Raw genomic sequence first — 19,523 nt, 5'->3', positions numbered from 1 at the left:
ATTTATAGAGGTGCATATGGTGGTCATGGAATGCGCCTTGATTATATTGGCGGAGAAACAAGAGAATACGATATGAAGATTGATCTCCCGTCATTCAACAGGCATCTTCACATGGAATATTTCCTTGATTAGGTCACAAAGGTTGACTCTGTTTCCACTAGGAAATAATTAGCTGACCTATTTACGAAATTGTTAGATGATCTTTGGTTTGAGTATCTTATGGATGATGCTCCACAGCCCCCTCCTATCCATATAGCAGTTCCTGACATGGCACCCTCTTCACAGACTGCTCCTCCACAACAGGATGCCAGCTATGCTCAGATTATTAAGGCTTTAGCTGCATTTCATAGCAGCATAAGCACTATGCAGCTGACCCATTCATCTCTGTAGTAGGAGGTTCACTCGATCAACCTCCGAGTGGAACGGAGCCAACTGGACATCCAGGAGTGTCTCAGGCATAATCATCCATCCAGCAGTGATGATGAGGACAATGAACCGATGGCAGATGCATCCTGATTTTTGTTTTTGTTTTGGTGTATTTTGAGACTTTACGAATTCTATGTTTTTGGATATTTTGTTAAACTTGTTTAAAACTCCTGGATATTATTACTCTGTTTACCCTTGTCCTTCTGAGACATTTAGGGGAGTAGTTTTTGTGTTTGATTCTCATTACTTTGTTTTACCCTTTGTCCCTTTTGTGAAAAAATGGGGGAGTAATTTTTATTTGGACCGGGATTGTATTTTAAACCGGTCAAGCGATTTTTGTCCCAGAATGGCCAAAGGGGGAGTTTGTTAGTTTGTAATTGGCTGCATTGTGTTCGATAAAATCACTTCTATGTAATGATGCTATTTAAACAGGGATTCAAGCTATAGAGGTTGAAAAATGAATTGACTTCTAAAAATAAAAGGCAAGTGTGTGCTTAAAGTGTTAACAAAAATAACAATACGGAAAATAAACAACACAAGAATTTTTGTTAACGAAGTGGAAACTCAAGAAGAGAAAAACCACTCTAGGGCAGCCAAACCCAGGATATCCACTATTCAGAAGACAAAGCTAGATACAAAGCAGTAACACTCACATACCCCTGATGCAGTGGCCGTACCTTGCTCTTTAACGTGTAACCCAACACGAACGCTTCCCAACCAGGTCTCCTACCTGAATGGGTCTTCAATGGAATCTTTTACCTTAGGGCCAACCCCTAAGATAGACTTCAGTTATAGCGCAGCAACAGCACACTTGCAATGGCTTGAGAGAGAACAAATCAGCTCCAATAACTTCACAAAATAACTCTCTAAGCTCTGAAGGAATTCAATACCGAATTCTTGCAGTTCTCAATGCCCAAGGGCCTCTATTTATAGGCTGAGGTTCAAATGGGCGACTGCTGTGAAATACTCGGGTGCCGTCCGAACGGTGGACATGGGCCGTCCGGACAGACAACTGTGTGACCAAAATTTCAAAGATTTTCGCTGAAAATCTTTCCTGTTTGAGAGCAGCGTCCGGACGGTGAAGCACATTCGTCCGGAGGGTCGTACGTCCATTGCAAGTAATTTCCATATAAGGCTTCGTGCGTCTGGACCAAGGGGGATGGCCGTCAGGATGGTTGATCTTCAACACGCAATTTCCATATCGGTTTAGCGCGCGTCTAGACCATGATAGGCAGGCGTCCGAACAGTTGAAGTTAAATCCGCAATTTCCATATAAGATGCACGCGCGTCGGGACCATGCTGACAGACGTCCAGACGGTTGTATTTGAATTGCGATTCTTGCCTTAAGGAGAAGCATGTCCGGACGGGAATCCACGTCGTCCGGACGGTTGCAGCAATCTTCCCATATTTGAACTTGGAAAGAATCTGAAGCTTGATCGAATACTAAGAGGCGTCCGTATGGGCTGCTGAGACAACCGGACGGATGCAAGCTGGAACAGAAGCTTCTCGATTCAGTGAAGGGTCCGGACGGTTGATCAGATACACGCAATTTCCATATAAGTAGCTCTTGCATCCAGACCATGAAGCCTTGCGTCTGGACATTTGAATTTTGAATGCAATACTTGTCTTATGGATGAGAGCGTTCGGAAGGGAATCCACATGGTCCGGACGGTTGCAGCGATCTTCCCATATCTGTGTTTTGGAAAGAAATCCCATAGCTAGTCGAACACTGAGTGTCGTCCAGACGTGCTGCTAAAATGTCCGGACGGATGCAAGCTGGAGCAGTTCAAAGCTTCTCGGCACAAAGGAAGATTCGGACGGAAAATTCTCGTCGTCTAGACGGATGATGCTTTGGACAGTTGGGCGTCCGGACAGTATATAACGTCATCTGGACGGCTGCAAGGGATCCGATTTCTCTTACTTGTAGACTGTGCAGAATCTTCTAGAAGACCTCTATTAGGTTGAAATTGGCTACATTCTCTTTGGACAAAATCACTTGTTTGTAAAGGTGCTTTATAACAGGGATTTCACTATTCAGAAGATTCTGCACTGCTTTCAAGTCAGAAGATTTCTAGTTCCCTGTCAGCCGTCCGGACGACGTGTCGTCCCGTCCGGACGCTCATCTGTCCACTACTCCATACGTCCGGACGACGTACCATACCGTCCGGACGCCAGACAAACCAAGTATCAACCGTCTGGACGACATGGTTTTCCGTCCGGACCCTTCATTGTATCGAGAAGTTTCTGTTCCAGCTTACATCCGTCCGAATCAGCATCCCGTTCGGACGCCTCTCAGTATTCGATCAAGCTTCAGATTCTTTCCAAGTTCAAATATGGGAAGATTGCTACAACCGTCTGAATGACGTGGATTCCCGTCCGGACGCGCTTCTCCTTAAGGTAAGAATCACAATTCAAATACAACCGTCCGGACACCTGCTTATCATGGTCCAGACGCGCGCTGAACCAATATGGAAATTGCGTGTTGAAGATCAACCGTCCGGACGGCCATCCCCCTTAGTCCGGACGCACGAAGCCTTATATGGAAATTACTTGCAACGGACGTGCGACCGTCCGGACCTGGCTCTCAAACAGGAAAGATTTTTAGCGAAAATCTCGAAAATTCTGGTCGCACAGTTGTCCGTCCGGACAGCCCATGTCCACCGTCCGGAAGGCACCCGAGTATTTCACAGCAGTCGCCCATTTGAACCTCAGCCTATAAATAGAGGCCCCTGGGCATTGAGAACTGCAAGAATTCGGTATTGAATTCCTTCAGAGCTTAGAGAGTTATTTTGTGAAGTTATTTGAGCTGATTTGTTCTCTCTCAAGCCATTGCGAGTGTGCTGTTGCTGCGCTATAACTGAAGTCTATCTTAGGGGTTGGCCCTAAGGTAAAGGATTCCATTGAAGACTACTTCAGGTAGGAGACCTGGTGGTAGCTCACTCGGCTACGTGGATTTTAAATTTATATATTGAACCACTTCGCAATAGTACGAATCAATTGTACTATAGTAAGGGTTATCGAACCACAGAGATTGGGGGTTGTTTTGCGTAATGGGATACTCAATGAGCGTATTTAATCTAACTTTGAAACAAAAAAAAGGTAACGGTTGTAGAATTGAAGCTACAACAAGTAAAGTGAAGAAAAACGAAAAATGAAAACAAACTTAAAAGAAAACTTAGGGTATTGATCTCATATAATCCTCAACCAATGAAATGCTTAAAGTCTATATGGATCTTCCTAACATGCATGATATGAGTGCATAATGGGCATCAACCATTACGACGACCTCGACATGAAAATACTTTCGTTAGGACGTAGTTATAAAGCACCTAGTTTCACATCAAACACTTATCACGTAAAGATTAATCTATAATTGAAAAACGTTTATACTACCAAAGGTGTGGGGGATTGATGCTCCCTAGCTTACTGCTTTATAAAACATCCTAATAAGCATACACGATACATGAAAACCCTAATTAGGCCACAATGATAAGGTATCTAGTTTCACACCGATCTATTCCATGTAAAGATTAAACTACAATGGAAAGATGTTTTACACTACCAAAGGTATGAAATGACCGGTGTTCCCTAGCATACCCTATAAGGTGACTCTAATAGGTAAACACACATCATGTCAAATAGAACCATTGCAAAAGACATCGTTCTCTTTCAAGAACGTTGATTTTACTCATGAATCCAAGAAAACTCATAGACAAGCAAATCACTTTTTCATGAATAAATGGATTGGAATCTTAAAGACAAAACCTTTTAGTATGGATTTTGCAATCCTCTAGCCCTTAACAATCATCAAACACATCTAGAAAATCCTAAGAACATCAAGAACACTTCATGATTTTTTGAAAAGATTTTGATCAAACCCTAAGAACTAATTTAGCTAGACATGAAGTAAACTAATTTAAGCATGAAATCAAAGGAAAGCAATAAAAAAAACAAGATTTAAATAAACTAAGAACACTATATTAATCTAAGAGAATTCGGATTACAAAAGGAAATGAAAAGCATTAAAATTAACTAAGATACACCTAAGACAATCGAAGCTCCCAAAAGATGCATGCCTATCTCTCTCACCCATGTCTCATATATATAGATAATGAGATTTACAAAATAATATCTAAAGAAGAGATAAGATAAGAGATATGATAGGATAAGATAGGATAGGATAGGATAAGATAAGATAGGATAGAATAGGATAAGATAAGATAGGATAAGAAATATTTGGAAATATCTAAGATATTTTGGAAATATCTGAAAATATCTAAAAATATCTAAAAAATATCTAGAAAATATCTAAAAATATCTAGAAAATATCTAAGATATTTAAAATATCAAGGAAGAGTGACATGTCAACGTTGTTCCAAATTGTTCCGAAAATATCCAAATTTGATCAATCGATTATAAAGTCGATCGATCTCATTTTGCTCGATCGCATTCGTGGTTGCCCTGTCTCGATCGATCGCATTTCACACGATCGATTTTTCTTCGACTGATGATTCGATCGATCGATTATAAAGTCGATCGATCGATTTTCCTTTGCCGATTCTTCACTTGGCAGGAGCAACTTTGAACTCTGGAAATGACCAAATCGCCCTTGATGTATTTTGAGGTCTAATTCAGGTGTTTTGAACTAGATTTCAATTAAGACCTGAAAATAAGACAAAACACTAAACTACAATAAAACGTTATATATATAACATAAACTAGGTCTAACAAATGCAAATTAAGGGGTCTTGAATCGAATAATTCAAGACTTATCACCTGGTTAGGAGGCGTTCATGTTGGGTTACACGTTAGAGGAATGTGAGTGTTACTACTTTGTATCTAGTCTTGTCTTCTGAATAGTGGATATCCTGGGTTTGGCTGCCCCTGAGTGGTTTTTCTCATCTTGAGTTTCCACTTCGTTAACAAAAATTCTTGTGTTGTTTATTTTCCGCATTGTTATTTTTGTTAACACTTTAAGCACACACTTGCCTTTTATTTTTAGAAGTCAATTTCCGTTTTTCACTTACCCATACATTCTCTACCTGTGAGGCAGGGGTGTGAGCCATGTCCAAATTGATCAGTCTGACAAGGACACTCTTCATCATGTTGACAAGCCCTGCATTGGTCTGATTCTTCTTAGGCTTGTGAGGCTTCACTTTGAAGCATTTGGCTTTGGTGTGACCTACTTACCACTGTGACCGTATGAGGGAGAACCCTTTTGAGGATAATGTTGTTGTTGTCGAGAACCATGATGAGGCTTGGAAGGTTTAGAGCTAGACTTACCTGTCTTTTGCTCCGTTTTCCTAATCCAAGACTACTAATGTCGGATCTGAGGACAGTGTGGCCTGATGTGTCCAGAGACACCACAATGATAGCAGGTAGGCTGACTTCGTTTGCTGAATGCTTCTTGAAAGGCTCTACAAATTTAAGATTAGCATTTTCACAAATAACAAAATCCTTACCTCTTTAAGATATATGCCTCTTATGGGGAGGGAAATATTTATTTGAAGAGGTTTTCTCAATATAGCTTCTTTTGAAATCCTCCTGCTTCTTCCAAGGTCTGTGGGATTTTAACAGATAACACTTTGGTCTAATATGACCAATCTTCCCACAGTGATGACAAATAAGAACAAACTTACCTTGTGTTCCTGAATCCTTGGAGTTAGGCTTCACACAATTATCTAAGCAAAAATTTTCAGGACAAGCTGCATATACTATCACAGGCTTAATATCAACAAAATCTAATTCAAAATCAGAAGCAAATGAAGTAGAAGTACTTAAATCATCAACGATTAAATCAGGCTTGTTGGAAATATCTGAAAGAATACAAAACATGCTCTTTAAATTATCACTAGAGAATTTTTTTCAAGAGATTTTCAGATTCTTTTAATTTATTCTCAAGTGTATCAATAATGTCAAATAGCATGGTATTCTCATATTTCAAAGAGTCAATCAAAACATGTAATTCAGATAATTTAATAATCAAAGACTATTTTTCTTGCTTCACCTTCTTCAGCTCTTTTGGAGAAACCATTTTATCCAATTTAACGAAAACTTTAGAGAGCTCAATATCATAATTTTCTTCAGATAACTGAGAGAAATCCATGATAAAAGGTGTAATCAAAAATATAAGTCACAAAGAGATTAGGATCACACTTAGGAATTAAATCCTTTAAACGGAGTGTACCCGCTCTAATACCAAATGAAAATTAAAGGGCTTCTAATTTAACAAGTGTGCAATAGTGTGCAACAAAATATCAAAATGCGAAAAATAAAGAGACAGATATTTTGAGTGGAAACTCAATTAAAAGAAAAACCACTCTGGGGCAGCCAAACCTAGAATATCCACTATTCAAAAGACAAAGCTAGTACATAGACAGTAACACTCACATACCCGATGCAGCGATCGTATCTAGCATCTGACGTGTAACTCAACACGAATGCTTCCCAACCAAGTCACCTACTTGAAGGGGACTTCAATCGAATCATTTACTTTAGGGCCAACCCCTAAGATAGACTTCAGTCCAGCACAGCAACAGCACTTGGCAACGGCTTCAAAGAGGATGCTTTAGCACAATAACCCTCACAATAAACTCTCTAAGCTCTATAGAATTCAATACTGAATTCTTACAATTCTCAAGCCTAGAAGCCTCGATTTATAGGCTATAGAAGACCTAAATCGTGTCTGATTAGGTTTTCCTAGGCGCCGTCCGGACGGTAGACAAAAGGCATATGGACGGACAACTGTGCGATCGGCTTTCCAAATTCGCTGAAATTCCTTCCTGAATTGAGCCGCGTTCAGACGGTGTTGCCTTAGCGTCCGGACAGTTGCACTTTAGCTGCATGCAATTTCCATATCAAGGCTTGGCGCATTTAGACCATAATAGCTGTCATCCGGATGGTTGATCTGATGCACGCAATTTTCATATATAAAGCTTGAGCGTCCGGACCATGAAGATTGTCGTCCGGACAGTTGAACTTTGAATGCACGACTTGCCTTATGAATGAGCGCATCTAGACAGGAACACACATCGTCTGGATGGTTGCAACTATCTTCCCAAATCTGTGTTTTGAAAAGAAATCTCAAAGCTGGTCGAACACTGAACGGCGTCCGGACGTGTTGCTGAAACGTCCAAATGGATGCAACTTCGAACAGTTCGAAGCTTTTTGACACAGGGGAAAGTTTAGACCAAAAGTTCTCGTCGTCCGGACAAATGATGCTTGGACAGTTGAGCGTCCAGATGGTATAACGCTTCGTCTGGACGATTGCAAGAGAACTGAACTAACTGCTTTGAATTCTGCACAGAGTCTTCTTTGAAGCTCAAAACTGAAGTGTAGACTCTGAATAAAAACAGCATCCCTGTATAATAAGCATCATTACATAGACGTGATTTTGTCCAACAGAATGTAGCCAATCACAAACTAACACTGATGTTACTAAGCATGGGCAAAGGGTGAACATTGTACTTTTAGAAATTGAACCCAAAATCCTTATAAAAGCAGTCAGTGTATACATCATTACGGAAAAAGTCTAAGCAACCAAATGGACATGGTTTCAAATAGTGCTAAGACTAAAGGGGAATTGGTCTATAAGTGTGTCTAGTTCCTACCCATAAGGTTTGAATTTTGGTTAAGAGGGTTTGTCTAATTCACATGTGAGGTTTCATATCAAAGCCTAACTCCTCACTAAACTTAGGTTTTAATCTTGCTTGTGAAATGTTTCACTTACTACACGTAACTCATGGTCTCAATGATTAATTTTAGGGGTAATTACCTTTTGCCCCCATGAACTACCACTCACTGTCAACACTCCCCCATGAACTGCCACCTCGACTATAAGAGAGCATTCAACTACCAATTTTGCTCCTTTTCCCCCTTTCCGTTAGTCATACCAATTAATTCGGACGGTCAATGGGTCACGTGCACATCACGTGCATTTTTAATGATTTTTCTTCCTCTTTTACCCTCATTCCCTCAGTCCTCTCACTCTCTCTCTCTTTCTCCCTCCATTACAACGCTTTTCTCCATATGGGTTGGCAGAGAAGACTCTTCAGCCTTCTTTTCAATGATAAACCAGTCATTTTAACTTTCTTTCACTTTCTCTCTTCAACTTTCTGACTCTCCAAACGCTAAGCTAAGCTCCAGCTCTTCTTTCACTCATGCACAATTCGGAAGAATCAAACCTTCGAAACTCAACCCCACACCCCCCCCCCCCCCCCCCCCACCCCCGACATCGAGAACTCTCCGATCGTGTGCAAGTCGCTCTCACGGTTCTTGTCATCGTTCATACAAATTGCGCCCACAAGAGGGTAGTGAAGCCACAAAGTCCTCCACAAACAACAACAACAATAAGTCATCCGATCACCGTTCTCACTTCCTCAGCACCAAGTCCTCCGCAAGAGTCTGCAAGGAAAAGTTTTCTGATACGTGTCCACAAGAGTATTTTGCCTTCCACGGGGCAATAAGGAACAGAAAACATAAAACCAAATTAGCAAAACAAAACCCAATCTGAAAACCCAAGAAAAAAAGAGAGTGACATTGATCATACCACAACAGTCTCGGTCCTATCACTGTTCTTAGGGTCCACAACATAAGTGACAGAATCACCCTGCATCCCCAACAAGCGCTTGGCCAACAGCTTCTGAGGATTCACAGGGGACCGTACAAGGACGACATCTCCGTGGCCCACCTTGCCAAACAGAGTGGAGAGACAATCAACCAGGAAGAGATCAACTTTCCAGCATTGAAGGTCGGGAGCATGCTGGGACCGTAGGCCTGCACGCACCAGATTATCATTTCCACCTTGTCCGCAGAGGCATAACGAGGATTTAGGTTCTTTCACTTAGCAAGCCAACGATGTAGAGGTAAGTGTTGGTGACGTGGAGGCCGCAGAAGAACGTTGCCACGGCCATGGTTTGATACCATGCTTCTCTGACTATGCTCCTATGCTGCCACAGCTTCCTCAGTCCCATCTCTCTTTTAGTTTGTCAACAAACTTGCTTCTTGCTTCCATTGTTGACGACTTGTGAAGGTTTGAAAAAGAGAGGCCATTATTAATTAATAAGCTATGGTGGAGGGTCTAGTGGCGTTGAAGAGGAGCTTGGATGAGTAAAGGGAAACAGTGAACAATCTAATTGAGTTGGAGATGAACGGGGGGGAGATGGCTCAGGTTAAAAGAGTACATGGCCACGTGAATTGCCACGCGTTCACTACATGCAGACTAATGTCGTGAATTGCCACGTATTCACCACGGGTTCTTGTTATACGCTTGTAGTACAGATGATGGATCCGCGTATATTTCTGCCCACCATGGCACGAGATATTCCCATTGGCTTATTTACTATCACTAGTTCAAAGATGTGATAGTGGAGGTTAGAAATTATAAGCTTCTCCACCTTTATGACTTCTACCAGTTTCAATTCTCCTTTCTCTTTTTCTTTTTCGTTATAAAAGCTGATTTTTATGGCAGTTCCAGCAACCTATCCCATCGATGAAGAGCTCATAAGGCTTTGCATGGTCAACCAGTTGTTCAGGTTGGGCCTGGCTGAGCATTTCGTCCAAGAGACGGAAGAAGTTTTGGCACAAGTTTACAGGTAACAAAAGTGCACATAAATTTATATATTTATCCTTTTCTTAAGAAATCAATCAGCTTTCAGTACAAGATAACATATATAGTGCATGAAAAACCATTGGCTCTTTGTTGAACATAACTTTCAGGAATTACCTGAATCAAGAATCATGGGAAAAACCAAGCAATTCAATTGAAGCACAGCTATTTAAAGACTCGTTAGCATTTCGGCTCCTGCAGATGCATGGGTACGATGTATCATCCGGTGTGTGTCTGAATCCAAGTTAGAAGCCCACCGACCATCTTGTTTTCTGTCACATGTTATTGTACGTAATTTAACCAACTTTGCATGATTTGCGTTTGCAGATAGCTTTTGTTGGTTCTTACAACATGAAGATATTCGATATCAAATAGACAACAACCATGAATACTTCTCAAGTGCAATGCTTATTGTCTACAGAGCTTCAGATCTTACGTTTTCAGGAGAATATGACATTCATGAGGCACCTTTGTAAAATTCATGCCAAAATTGTGTTACACTGGTTAATTCTCAAGTGGGAAGTGGGACATGGAGAGCACCTTTGTAATCTTAAGACATATATTATGATGATCACCTTCATCTCCTTAAAAGAAGTGACTTGACTAACCCAAAACCACTAACGTACTTCTAATAGCATCCTCTTCTTCATGATTGAATAACGTAACTTAAAAATGCCAGTTGTAGCCAAAAGAAAACTTGCAACTTTTCCTTCCTCCACTAATCCCAAGGTTCCCATAATAAAAAGAAAAACAATTGCGAATGTTAGCATACTAAACGGAACATGCAACCATAGAGCAGTGCAAATTCATAACTGAGAGCTTACAAATATAACTATTTGAGAGGAAGCTGCCTGCACGTATAACCACTACAAAACAATTATCAATTAAGCAAAAGGAAATCCCAGAATCTCCACATTAAGTAATATCAGAAAAAAAAAAATGTACTAATAGAGCAATCGCTTGGATCATTCGGCAAAACAAAAATGATGTTCCTGAGGTCCAACATTTCATGGATCTTAGAACTTTGTTTTGTTGGTCAGCAGTTACTGCAACAATGGTCCATGTTTTAGATTAAATAATTAACTCAACTGCCTTCATCGTGCACTTTCTAATCTTCCTCTGTTTGCCTCTGTTTTGAGCACCACGAATAGAGTCCGTTTTGCTATCACCAATACAAAATGTTTATCAAGTTTTCTCTGTTTGGGAATAATGTTATTCGGGCTTTGAATGCTGGGTTCTTGTTTGCTTTGATCTATTCCGTGTTTTACGTCTGTTTGGATGTGAAAGCCGGATCCTTGGTTGCTCTGCTAAGTGCTATTTGTTGGGTTGCTAGTAGTTTTATTGTGAGTAGACTTTGGTTTTCACTCCGTCGCCTCTGGGTTCGTCACCCACCAGTTCATCGCTGGGATGATCTTCCACGCGCCATGAGGGGTTTAATTTTTGGCTACAATATTGGAATTTCTGGTAAAGAGCCAAATCTTGATGAAATGTTTGATATATATAATATATATATACATTGTTGGTGACGATTTTTTATGTGTTCTTTTGGTTTTTGATAGGTGGGGTCACGTCCATGGACCCGTTCGTGAAGAAGTTCTTCCTGGCGGTGTACCGGAAGAAGCATGCGGTGCAATCCAAAAACCAATACTGCCAATATGACAGTGAGACCTTGACCACGTTCACGTCGTCGCTGTATTTGGTTGCTCTCATCTCATCGATTGGTGCGTCCACTGTGACACGTAAATTCGGACGAAAGTTGTCCATGCTGTTCGGTGGTGTGCTCTTCTTCGCCAGTGCTATCGTCAATGGCTTTGCCCAAGCGGTATGGATGCTCATTGTCGGCTGACTTTTGCTCGGTTTCGGTATTGGGTTTGCCAATCAAGTATTGTCGGCTTTGAGCGTTGGGGTCGGCCTTGGGTGGGGCTGGGATTCAGTTCCGGAAGTTTCTGGATTCTTTGGAAGAGGTCGTAGCCGGTGTCCTGTGAGTCAGAGTCGATGGTGGTGAAGTTGTACGCGGTGAACATGGCTGAGTTGACTAGGGAGGTGAGGATCGAGTTCAGGTTGGGTTCTTTACTGTGAGGGCAAAAGAGGAAGAAAAATCATTAAAAATGCACGTGATGCGCACATGACCCATTGACCGTCCGAATTAACGGGTATGACTGACAGAAGGAGGGAACATGAGCAAAATTAGTAGTTGAATGCTCTTTTATGATCAAAGTGGTAGTTCATGGGGTAAAAGGTAATTACCCCTTAATTTTATGAGTGCATGATGTGTGGGGTTGGAATCCAACTTTTTTGTGACAACTTATGCATTTGATACTCATGTTGGACTTGCCTAGTTGAGTTATCTATTCATTGGATATTACATGTAGATTGAGCATTGATGATTATGTTGATCCTTCTAAGGTTAATTTTTTTTTTTTTTTTCAAATTCTCAATGAACGAAATCAATTTGTTTATCATTTAAAAAAAAACAGGTACAAAATACAACCTTTCAAAATTTCAATCAAGTCTAGTGAGTGGTTTGATAGGCTTGGGTTGGGATAATGTAAAGTTTGATTTTGTTTACTTGTAATTTTTGTTTATTGGTTTTGTCATTGACTTGCCAAAGAGAAAGTTTGTTAGGTTTTATGTTAGCTTATTCGGTGATCAAAACAAGGGTTGTAAGTTGATGTGAACTTTAAATGTATTCGCAAGTGCACGAATCGTTTGCAATAAAGTGTTTTGCAAGTGCGAGGTCGATCCCACAAGGAATTGTGTTTTTAAAGAGTAATTTTGTTTCTAAACTAATTAAATCTTAACCTAATTCCAAAAGAAATTTGATTTTGATAAATAAAAGAAAAAAAAAACATAAATAAAAAAAAAAAAAAAAAAAAAAAAAAAAAAACAAAAGAAAGATACTAAGGTTTGAGAATCCACACTCACCGAATCATAACAACATACTCCATGTTCATCAATATTAATCTGAAGTTCTCACAATTAAAATCCTAGGTATGTTTTACTATGCTTTAAACAGTTAATCAAAACATCCCATGTATCCATTCTTTACACAAATCACAAGAGAAATCCAATTTAAATTAAATTATCAAGTGTATCCGTAAATCACAACAAGATATCCAATTTAAATCAAAACATCAATTGTATCCGTAGAATAAATCACAAGGGATATCCAATTGTTTTATAAATAAAAATCAAGCAATCAATTATGTAAAATTACCTCAAATCATCAAATGTATCATTGAATCACAAAAGATATCCAAGAATCATTCCACACATTGAAAAGAAGTAAAACAATTGAAATATAAAACCCAATAAAATCGGACAATAAAAACTTACATGAAAGTGCTGTTGTTCTTCATTGATGAGGCTTCATCCTCAACTTTAGTTGAAAATCTAGCTACACGTGATTATTAAAAATAAAAACCTACCCTAAAGAATAACTAAACTAAAAAGAAAAGAATATATTTGGTCTCTAGCTTCTCACCCTTTTTTCTTGAGGCTTAGAGGTCTATTTATAGGGAGAAAACAAATCCTAAAAGCCCTATAATTTCTAGTTAAATCGGAGGTTAATCTTCTAGTTTGAGTAAGAGACTCAAAACTCAATCCAAGAAGAAAAAAGACTCCAAATTCGTCCAGATTTGTGTTCTTTTATTGTGGGACAATTTTGTCATAGCAGACGTCCGAATTAGGAAAATCCTATTTCACAATAATTTGTAACACTTTGAGTTAGCTTTCCAATGCCACTTGATTCACATTAATCTGATATTTGAACTGAAGGTTATGGCCAAAATACTATAACATGTGCAGAATTTGAAATTTAATCTAATCCGATTTTGACTCCAATTAGAGAAATTCCGATTTAGTCATCTCCTTGATTTGGTTGAACATAACCACATCATCTAGGTCTTCTCAAAGCGTGATTTCTTTCAAACTTTGCATTTTTCACCTTAAAGCTATTGTTTTCTCTCAATGACCTGCAAAATACTAAAATACCCAAAACTAATCAAAAACATTAAAAAATAACAAAACTAAAGGTTTAATAAATACAAATTAAGGAGTCCATATATGCAATATTTAGCACTCATGGTAAGTCTTGTTAACAGTTAGGTGTTTTGGTTTTATAATCTAGAGTTGAATTGTAGAAGTACTAAGCTGTCATCAACAATTGGGCCAACAAGTCCGTCCTGATGCATCTGATCCAGAAGCACTCTAGAGAGCCTCTTCATTAATTAAGGGCGTTAGCAAGCCATATTAACGTGGATGTTTTAGAAGACTTACAGAGAGTGTTAGAGCAAGACGTCGTGACGTGAGGACTTCTAGAGTGCTCCGTCAGCAACATCGTTAGCAATGCGTCCATATGCCTTTAATAATATATTGATGATACACAAGAAACACTAGAGGCGTCCGATCGATGGGACTGCTTATGTGTCCTAACACTGCTTCGTGACCTACATGGATTAGATAGTTTCCAACATTCAGTTGTAGGATTTTTTTTTTTTTTTTTATCTTTTGCTTATTTTAGGATCACTAAGCATGATCAGAATTTTGCTAAAGCCACTTGATAGAGTGGTTAGCCTTTGTTGTTTCTTTGTGAGCTAAGACATACTCTGTTGAGAGCTTTCATTGATTATTCTATTTGAGTTGTTTTTATCATACCACAGTGCTCACAGTCAACAACTTGAATTTTATCAAAGTTTCAGTAAAAGAGATCAAAAAAAAGAATTGCCATGAGATTTTGGAGCTTCTGCGGTGGAGGCAAGTGGGTTGCTTGTCTGGTACACGGAAGAGTCCGTTACAAAGGTGTTGTAAGTGTGATTTCCTTGTACACTTGAAGATTGATTTTCTAAGTTTGACTGCTCTAAAATGATTCTTAACTTTAAGGTGTTTGTCAAAGCGTTTCCATATAAGCTTCTATTCTTATATGGGAAAAGTACACATAACCCCCTCAAACTACCACATCATTGTTAATGTACCCCCCAAACTACCAATTGTGTCAATCTCCCCCCTTAAACTACCAGAAAATGTCAATGTCCCCCTAATGACAAAAATGCCCTTCATAAAATTATTAAAATAAAATAAAAACTAAAAAAAATTATTAAAAAAATATAAAATAACAAAAAATTATTCCAAAAAAAATTAAAAAATTAAAACTGTTTTTTATTATTTTTTTTAAATAATAATTTTCATTTTTTTTTAAAAAAAAAATTGTTCTTTTTCGTTTTTTTAATTTAATAAAAACTGTTTTTTTTTTTCATTTGTTTTATTTTTTAAAAAATAAATAAATAAATTTCAGTTATTATTTTTTTTTTTCGTTTTTTTTTCCTTTAAAAAAAATGTTCTTTTTCGTTTTTTAATTTAATAAAAACTGGTTTTTTTTTTCATTTGTTTTATTTTTTTTAAAATAAATAAATTTCAGTTATTTTTTGTTTTTTTGTTTTTTTTCTTTAAAAAAATTTGTTATTTTTCGTTTTTTAATTTAATAAAAACTGGCTTTTCTTTTTTGTTTTTTTCATTTGTTTTTTTTTTTTAAAAAAAAAAAAAATCAATTATTTTTTGTTTACTTTTTTTAAAAATTAAAAAATTAGTTCTTTTTTTTAAAAAAAAAAAATTTCTTTTTTTATTTAATTTTTTTTAATTTTTTTTTAAAAGTTTTTTAGTTTTATTTTTAATTTTTTTGAATTTATGAGGACATTTTTGTCTTATTCAAAAAAAATTAGGGTCATTTTTGTCTTTTTGTTGGTCTTAGGGAGGACATTGACATTTTGTGGTAGTTTAAGGGGGGAGATTGACACAATTGGTAGTTTATGAGGTACATTGACAATTGAGTGGTAGTTTGAGGGGGTTATGTGTACTTTTCCCTTCTTATATTTTACTCGTCTATCCGATGTCATTTCCTTTGCAAAGTATACATTTTTATGCAATGATCTACGGTGATTTAAACTATAGTTGAGTTTTTTTTTTTTTTTTTTTTAATAATATAGTTGTGTTTTTTTATTAGAGTAATGTAACTCCTACAAATCTTTTACAACTTGCTGTCATGTATCAACATGTGATTAGAGCCACGTCAATCACATAATATAATAATAGTAATAATAATACCCTCCAATAACATATCGATACGTGTTAACAAATTGTAAAATAATTGTAGGTCTAATATTTTTCTTGTTATTAATTTGTTATCACTGTGGTTATCATATTCGGACAGACACGGTTCATGCCAATTTTGTGCCATATTTGATCAGTGATTACACAATTAGCACAAACTATTCAGTAACACTCAAGAATCCTAGTATCTACAAAACATTCTAAGAAAAAGGTATTGATTATCAGTTCAAAATTGTTTTAGGAAGTCTAGAGGTGTCTAATAAAGGCCAAGTGGGAGAAATTTTAAACCTGATCTTTTTTTCTTTCTTTTGTTATGATGGGGAAGTGGAAATTTATCCCTCTTTCTTACTAGTTGATTGTGGTATTCGTACTACTTTGATTGTCAAAGAATTTGATTTTAAAATATTCTTAAATATCAGAATTGAGAGGTAAAAATTATCATATATTTGAAGACATTATGACATTTGAATTGATCCAACAAGATTATTTTGCACTTGATCCTATCTCCCTTATAACTAATATGGCATTACTCATTAATTAGCACATAATTACACGGATCTGTACACCGACCATAACATATCGCTCATATGTTCCATTGAAGAAGAATAAGTTGCAAAACTCCAGCTCCTTTTTTTCTTTTTCTCTTTTTGGAAAAGTAATAATGAAATTTCTTAGAAAGTGGAGATATCTTAATAACGTCATATGTATATTTTGAGTTCATCTTCTCAATAAGATCTCAAAAGAAGAAAATCGAACCTATCCAAATATAAGCATCTAGACCTAAAAATATAAAGACATAAGAGCACTCACAATGAGCTCTTTAAATTTTTAACAAGACACACAAAAACTATCATTTAATAAACTTTATATCAAAAGTTAAATTTAACATATGCCAGAATCTCTCTTTAAATCTAGGGTAAATATATGATAAATTCATGAGTAAACACGCAATTTGAAATTACTCATTTACTTTTTAAAAATCATCTTTTACTGCTTAGTATTTTTTTGCGAATTTAAAAGAGGTCCTTCTGTGAGTTTTCCAATCTTTCGACATCCGTTATTTTTTTTTTTATTGTATTATAAACTAAAATCTAAAAAGAAAATCTAAAAAAGAAAAATCGTTTTTTTTAAAAAAAGAAAAGAAAAGAAAAGAAAAGAAAGAAAGAATTAAAAAAAGAGGAAAACAAAAGTACCCAACACCATCCCCACCAATAGGGGTGCTCCCTTAGGGTGGCTGGCGACTAGGGTTGGTAAAACGGATAATCATGTCGAGTTCGGGTCAACCTGTTTGACCAGCCAACCTGAACTCAACACAATTAGCTAATCGGATTGAAACACGAAATTCGAACATGACACGATTATAAGCCGGGTTATCCGACACGACACGATTAACCCGTTTAGTTAATGGGTCGTTGCGACTTGACATGACTCAATTGTTTTTTAAATGGGTTTTGAATTTTGATTAGGAATATATGTGCCAATAATAACCCGTTTAGCCTAAACCCAAACCCTATAATTTCGTATCGTGTTCGTGTCGAATTTTCGAATCGTGTAAAAAATTGACAATCCTATTGACGACCACCCCCACCGGTGGTCAAGGCCACGTATCCACTATGATTCTCTATTGTCGTTATTGCCTGAGAAAACTCTTTCATCCCCATGATTTTTCGCTTCTTCTCCTGCGTATTTTAAGCCAAACACACGACTTGGAGACTATAATATGGAACACCCTTATTGAAAGCCAACTCAAAAATGGTTCTCAGGAGAGGTCTGCTCAACTTAATGTCATGATTTTGATTCTCTCATTGTTGAAAACTAAAATCCTAGTTTTATGTTCCATTGCAAAGACAAACAAATAAGTAAACATTCACACATGGAGGAGAGCCATTTCCGTAGTTTGTTCGGTCAATGACTCGATGGGTATTGAACAACACTACCCGCTGACCCATGTAGTGCACAAAACAAGCTCAGATTTACATCTAGCCACAAGCTCCTCTGATTTCTTCATTTCCCCACACTTGACATACATATCTACTAGACAATTCAACAAATTGCCACTAATCTCCAACTCATCTTCTTCAACATAAAGGTGTAATTTCTTTCTCATTTTCAAGTCCCTCGACTTCCTACAACAGGGAATCACAACACATACATGGCCCCAACCACCAGGGGTGGCTTGAATGGGGCACCCTCACTGGTGGGGATGGTGCTAGGTACTTTTTTTTTTAAAAAAAAAAAAAAAAAAAAGAAAAAAAAAAAGAAAAAAAAGATTTTTCTTTATTAGATTTTTCTTTTTATATTGAATACAATAAAAAATATTATTTTAAGGTGATGTGACAAAAATATTGATGTGGCACTAACGAATGTCGAAAAATTAGACGGAAAACTCACGGAATGATATCTTTCAAATTTGCGAAAAACTTAAGGAGTAAAGGTTGATTTTTAAAAAGTGAAAGAGTGATTTTAAATCGTACGTTAACTGAGGAATTTATAATACATTTACCCTTAAATTTAAAGAGAAAAAAATTAAATATTTAAAATTTATTAATATTATTTTTTGAATTGAATGCTTCAAAATATTTGGCTTAACTTGAATTTAATGAATTGAATGTTTTTAGTAGTTAACTTTATCAATAAAAAATAGTATTTATTTAAAGTTGAGAAAAATTTAATAGCTTTAAAAAGTGAGTAGCGAAATTAACAAAAAATAAATTTTTAGAGTTAAATTTAGAGATTTTTTAAAGCTAATTGTGAATGCCCTTAGCTGAAACATGGAAAGTTTGACACCTTTAAAAAGTGCAACTATAATAACTTTTTTTTTTTTTTAGTGGTGTTTTTCGCTACCCCAGCTTAAGGAAGGAGAACAAAAAAAAAAAAAAAAATTAATTAATTAATTAATTTTTTTTTTTATGGCATCATCCACCGTGTGATGGGCCAGCAGAAATTTTATATGGATGTTAGGGCCCTGCAGAGTCGGCCTAATGAAATTGACTAGACCAATCTGTGCCGAGCACGAATTTTTCTAAGGCAAGAAACTAGTCATTCACAGGTCTCTTGGCCCAGATTGAATCAGTCCAGTTCTTTCCTAAAGTTCTGGCCCAGATTACGCTTCAGGACAACTATGCCAGTATGTGGGTTTTAAACCCTACCCTTTTTTTAAAAAAAAAAAAAAATCTCAATTACCAATCACTGTCTACTGATGATTAAAGTTAACTATTCGACAATTTTTTTTTTTTTTTTTTTTTTAAAAAAATGATGGAATGGGAATAGTAACCTATATCAGGATCCCATGTATTAAGCGATTTCAATTGCTAATAATTTGGACAGTTTTATTAAAAAAAAAAAAAGACTCACCTATCCGAATACGTGAGTGGGTTGCTCTAAG

The 19,523-nt window shown here is 37.0% G+C and overlaps 1 pseudogene; it reads right to left on the bottom strand.

Annotated features, from left to right (window-relative positions):
- Positions 1 to 8,968: 8,968 nt before the first annotated feature.
- LOC133853387 (mitochondrial ATP-independent inner membrane protease subunit 1a-like) lies at positions 8,969 to 9,398 on the bottom strand (annotated as a pseudogene).
- Positions 9,399 to 19,523: the final 10,125 nt, after the last annotated feature.

This window comes from Alnus glutinosa, chromosome 1 (assembly GCF_958979055.1).
Source record: "Alnus glutinosa chromosome 1, dhAlnGlut1.1, whole genome shotgun sequence".
Lineage (NCBI taxonomy): Eukaryota > Viridiplantae > Streptophyta > Magnoliopsida > Fagales > Betulaceae > Alnus > Alnus glutinosa.
The sequence above is the reverse complement of the archived record's forward strand: the minus strand, read 5'-3'. Positions and strand labels throughout refer to the sequence as shown.